The sequence below is a fragment of the Chiloscyllium plagiosum genome, chromosome 26 (assembly GCF_004010195.1).
Source record: "Chiloscyllium plagiosum isolate BGI_BamShark_2017 chromosome 26, ASM401019v2, whole genome shotgun sequence".
Lineage (NCBI taxonomy): Eukaryota > Metazoa > Chordata > Chondrichthyes > Orectolobiformes > Hemiscylliidae > Chiloscyllium > Chiloscyllium plagiosum.
Window position 1 is genome coordinate 20,885,774 of NC_057735.1, and position 5,394 is coordinate 20,891,167.

Here is a 5,394-nt window from a genome sequence, read left to right on the forward strand (position 1 = left end):
TTTAAAGAAATGTTCAACAAGTATCATAGGAAAGATTCTGTAAGTGCATATTTTTTGGTCAAGTCTCCCTGGGCGAGGCCAGGTGTCAGTTTCTGAAGGCAAAGACTTCCCCTAAAGCAGAACATCCTTTACAAGTCAAAGTGGGGGTGGGGCGGAGTAGAGAAAAGAATTGCTGTTTATTGGACTGTTGTCTCAGACAGTCTGACAGCACATATGTTGAGACAGGTAGATAAGGGTTGGATTTCAGTATGAAATCTCAAATGGTTGTTCCTCATCTCAAGCTACCTCGATAAGTCTCTCTTTAGTTTCTTTTGTTTGATTTTACACTTGCTTTACTTTTCTTTTAGCTACACAATGTACATTTCTTTCCTCTTTTGTTTGTCTTGCTCAAACTATCTTTTAACTTTTTGTTTTTTTTGAAAATGTTTTTCATTTTCTATTTCTCTCCTTTCTTTCAACCCTTTGAAAACGTTTCTATTGCTCCCTTGTGTCAAACTTGCTCTCCCTTGTGAATTATCACTTTATACAGTCTTACAAACTTCTCAGCAACATTAAACATTTTACTGGAAAAATGGCAAACTGCTTGTTCCTGGGTTGGTGACCAACATGTGAGGAGATTTGGTGAGTGACATAAGTTTTATAACAATTTACTGGTAACAGGAATTTGACAGAGTTAGAAGCATAATGTTCAGCAAATGGCTCTCTCCAAGAAATAGAAATATGAACTTTTAAGACAAAGTAACTATTCAGTACTACTTCTTAACTCCTTATCAGACATTTTACTTTCCTGCTGCTTTAGGCCTAATTACATTAGGTGTTGTTCTCTGAGTAAGAAGATAAATATATATATATATTCCAATGAATATCCCCATGCTATTCCTGAACTTGCTGCTTGAAGGTATGGAACATGTCATGGGTTGACTTAACCATCAGTTTCTTTCTCTCGCCAAGTTGAACAATTTGATTTCACTTGCATTCTCTTGGGTGGCTTATTTCAGTTCAGAATGACTTCACCATGTGAAGGATTCACCAAATAGAATCTGTTTCTTGGCAATGCCTGCATGCCGGATGTCATGTAGCTACTTACTGTGGCGTTGTCCTCAAAAAGCATTCCAAGCTCTTGTAAAATGTCCTTCTTTAACTGTTTGGGAAGGCAAAACAACTATATTTTCAAAAACTTTTGCAAAAAGTACTTAAACATTTTTCTTTCCTGTCTCAGGTTATTTTTAAGTGAGAGATTTAATTATGTTGTTTGAGGTACACTGTAACCTTATCCTTTGCTTTAAAAGGAATGGTTTCAGATTTCAATAAAAAGGACTTTGAAGAAAGACAGGATTTTTTTAAAAAGGATTATCTTTGTAGAATTTCATTCAAATATAAACAAGGATTTTTTAAAAGAAAAAGTTTGATGTTCCAAGCTGCAGAAATACCTCCAGCATTCAAGAATCTGTCTAAAATCAAGTAAATGTTTATATTTCAGAAGAATGTCAGGGGAAGAATTACCAAACAAATGATTTTATGGCCAGGCTATAAATCAAATTGAAATGTTTAAAATGCTTCTGTCTATTAATAGCTTTGGAATCAAGTCAAAGTTTTGAAAGGCCTTTATAAATTATTGATGAACCTACACTTTTCATAGGCTAGAATATTCTTGGCATTCCTTTAGTATTTAACCATGTATAAAACTTAAACTTGGTTGGGAAGAGATGTCCAAATATAACTCTTTCAGAAACTTCAGACAGATATGGAGAGCGCCTCTAGCCCCTGATCTTTTACAACAAAATTGTATTTGATCAGACTGATTCCGATTGAGAGGTAAAACCCAAGACATAAAAAGAGAAGCTAATTTGTCTCATACTTCAGACATCAGATGATGGTACAAGAAATCTTTGCAGAATATCTGTCTCCAAAACTGAAATCATTTTAACTTTTTACTCGGAGCACCAGCAATGAAAAGGTTAATGTGCTTAACATTTTCAAATTGTTGTAGGACTGCAAAAGCAATGCAGTCAATAAAGAGTGAATGTGGTTAGGAGTGAACAATGGCTATTTGTTTTTTAGAGCCTGTAGCAGCCTGCAAAAGGGAGGTATGTAAGACAAGTCTGAAATGGCCCGAAAAATTTGCAGTTGTCAGGTGTACTCAGAGAGAGGTGTGGACCTCTTCAGTCTAAATCTGCTTTCAGAGCATTTTTATCCCAAAGATCTGACAGTTGATTTTTCCCAAAGGGAGGAAACTGTCTTTTCAATTGATTTGTGTAGGTGCTTATATGCAAGAGGTACTTATGCAAGTTTAACACATTAACCATTTCAGTACTGGATTCTTTTAGCTACACATGACTAATAAAAATTTCTAATGCTAAAATGATGATTACTTAACAAAACTAAACATTGCGAAACAAGAACAACATTCAATTGATATATTTTCTTAAAAGTGTAATTTTTGCATTTTCTAATTCAATTAATTCAATTCTTTCAATTTGTAGCAAATTATGTGTTTATTGTCCAGATAGCCAGGTAGTGAGGAAACAAACACAAATCAATCTGTCATCGGCCTGTACAAACAGAGATCACATTAGAAACATACACCTCCTCACCAAACAACAAAATCTTTGGTCTGTTTTATTTTATCAAACACAATTGTGAATCCCCAGGTAATGCCCACTACTGCAAACAATTTTAACAAAATCCATATAAAATTAATATTACTTATGTTCTTACAGTTCACAATTGACTCACTTATATTCTTGTTTCTTTACAAATAATACTTCTATGTTCTACAATATTTAAAAGTGTCCATAGTACATTACATCTTAAACTATATTCAAAGCATTTCAAAGACATGAACACTCCATTAAGTGATCATGCTGAACTATGAACAATCACACAGTTGAGACTATCCAATTAATCTTCTGTTCAGTTTCTGACCATATTTAAGATTTTCTTTCAATTCTTCTGGCCCCTAATTAGCAGTTTGACTTTAATTACCTTTGTGTATTGTGCACAATTGTATTGTAAACAATTTGAAAATTAGCATCAAACTCATAACATCATGGGATGTACTGAAATGTTTTAATGTGATCTTAAACCAGTGAATTCTTCAATTTTTTTTTTCTTTTTCTCTATTTTAGAAAGATGTGCCAAGAATTGGAACAAGCAACAGTGATTGTGCTATAAGTGCCAGTCTCTGGTACCTGAGATTGGAATGTGTACAATCATATAATCTGTAACTTGAGGTATTCCACGTAAAGACCTGCATCATATTCAAAGACTGAATAGCTATGTGTATGACTAGAGTCTGACAACTAAAGGCATGGCATTACTTTTAAAAACTAAATAAGACTATTATTGGCTTATGAAGATATTTATTAATAATGTGATGGAACCTCTTCACTAGTCTATTATGCACAATATTAACTTATCCATTTTGCTGAAAAAAAAGCACTGAAGTTCACTGTTATTTAACTGGGATAGTTTAGCCCATTTGAAACCATTTATTCATCTGATACACTGGTAAGAAACACAGAAACTTAAGTAACAATACAACTGGAAAACTTATCTCAATGTTTTCTCTTCCAATTACTTCCTATCAGACATTTGTGAGAGCTCATCAATTTCAAAAAATGTTTTGATTCCATTAGTTAGAGAAAGGGTTTTGGTTTTGTTCTGCTCTATAGTCAGATCAGGAACACAGATGAAATTTGTGAAGAAATCTAATAGTTCTAATGGTGTCACCTTCTTTCTCAGAAAAGGATATATTATGAAACTCATAAGATCATAAGGCATTGGAGCATAATTAGGTGATTCGGCCAACAAGTCTGCTCTGCCATTCGATCATGGCTGATATGTTTCTCAACCCCATTCTCTTGCCTTCTCTCCATTGCTCTTAATCCCCTGAGTAATCAAGGCACTATCTATCTCTGTCTTAAATACATTTAATGACTTGGCTTCCACAGCCTTATGCAACAACGAGTTCCATAGATTAACCAGCCTCTGGCTAAAGAAATTCCTGCTCATCTCAGTTCTAAATGGTCATCCCTTCATTCTAAGGCTGTACCCTCAGTTCTTAGTCTCTCATATTAGTGGAAACATCTTAACCGTGTCCATTCTAGCCAGGCCTCTCAGTATTTTGTATGTTTCAATGAGATCTGCACACATCCTTCTAATCTCCATCAAATACAAACCCAAAGTCCTCCACCACTCCTCATCAGACAAGCCTTTCATCTTCAGGATAATTCTTGTAAGTCTCCTTTGGACCTCCTTCAACACTAGAACATCCATCCTCAGATATGGGCCCAAAACCTCTCACAATATTTCAAATGCGGTTGAACCAGAACCATATAAAGCCTCAGCAGTACAGCCATGTTCTTGTATTCTAGCCCTTTTGCAATGAATCTGACCATTGCATTTGCCTTCCTAACTGCCAACTGAATCTGCATGACTTCTAATCTCTTGCAATCTTCTTTTATATTACTGGCTAGCTTACTCTCATAATTCATCTTCTCTCCCTTTATTTTGTTTTTAGTTGGCCTCTGCTGGTTTTTAAAGTCATCCCAACTCACTGGCTTCCCACTAATCTTCACCACAATGAAGATTGTGAAGCCACAGAATGGCTAAAAGGATGAAAACTGAGAAGAAAGTATATACTTAACATTTGAGTTGTGTACAGATGTAAAATAGTTTTGGATCATACCAAGCAAAACAAGTTCACGCAAGACAATATGCTTACAAAGCAGCATCAACTAATGGAACAAGGAGTAGCACATTATCATGTTTTAGAATTATGTTTGGCATAATGAATAGAATGAGATAATCTGTCTTAAATTTCAAAATACTTTAAAATAATGGCACTTTTACCCATACACAATAAATGTGCAACACTCTGTGTTAAAAATGACTGTCAATGCAAATATTTATCAGTTCGGACTTTAAGATACAATGCACAAATAGATTTTCATGTGTAAATCCAAGTCAATTTAATTGGAAGCAAAACAGGATAACATGCTGAAAACGCCCAATAGGTTTGGACACTCATAAGCATGAGTGCACAGGATAAGATAATTAACCCTTCCTAAAATATGTGAAATATACATTTGAAAACACAGCTAACATTTTATTAACATTCCATATTTTAATATGTATAAATATAATGCATGCATATGCGGCTCCTGAGAATATGACTAAGTTATACTAGTGAAAGAAGTTAACTGATGGTGTAAGACTGGATGCCATCCAGCACTTCCTAGTGATGTATTGATGAAATCCATGCATTCTGCTGTCCTTCATTCCACCGGAGTCTGTTCCATAACCAATCAGATTTCAGTGGAGTGAAGTGCAAGAGACATGGAACACAATCTTCCAATCAACATTGACAAAGAATGAAGGCTAAACTGAACA

At 34.8% G+C, this 5,394-nt stretch overlaps 1 long non-coding RNA gene across 1 annotated transcript; it reads left to right on the forward strand.

Annotated features, from left to right (window-relative positions):
* The first annotated feature begins 209 nt into the window (after positions 1-209).
* LOC122563185 lies at positions 210-4,891 on the forward strand. The gene is made up of 3 exons (XR_006315527.1): positions 210-621; positions 3,129-3,510; positions 4,523-4,891. It is a non-coding gene; the product is annotated as an uncharacterized LOC122563185 (long non-coding RNA).
* The last annotated feature ends 503 nt before the right edge of the window (positions 4,892-5,394 follow it).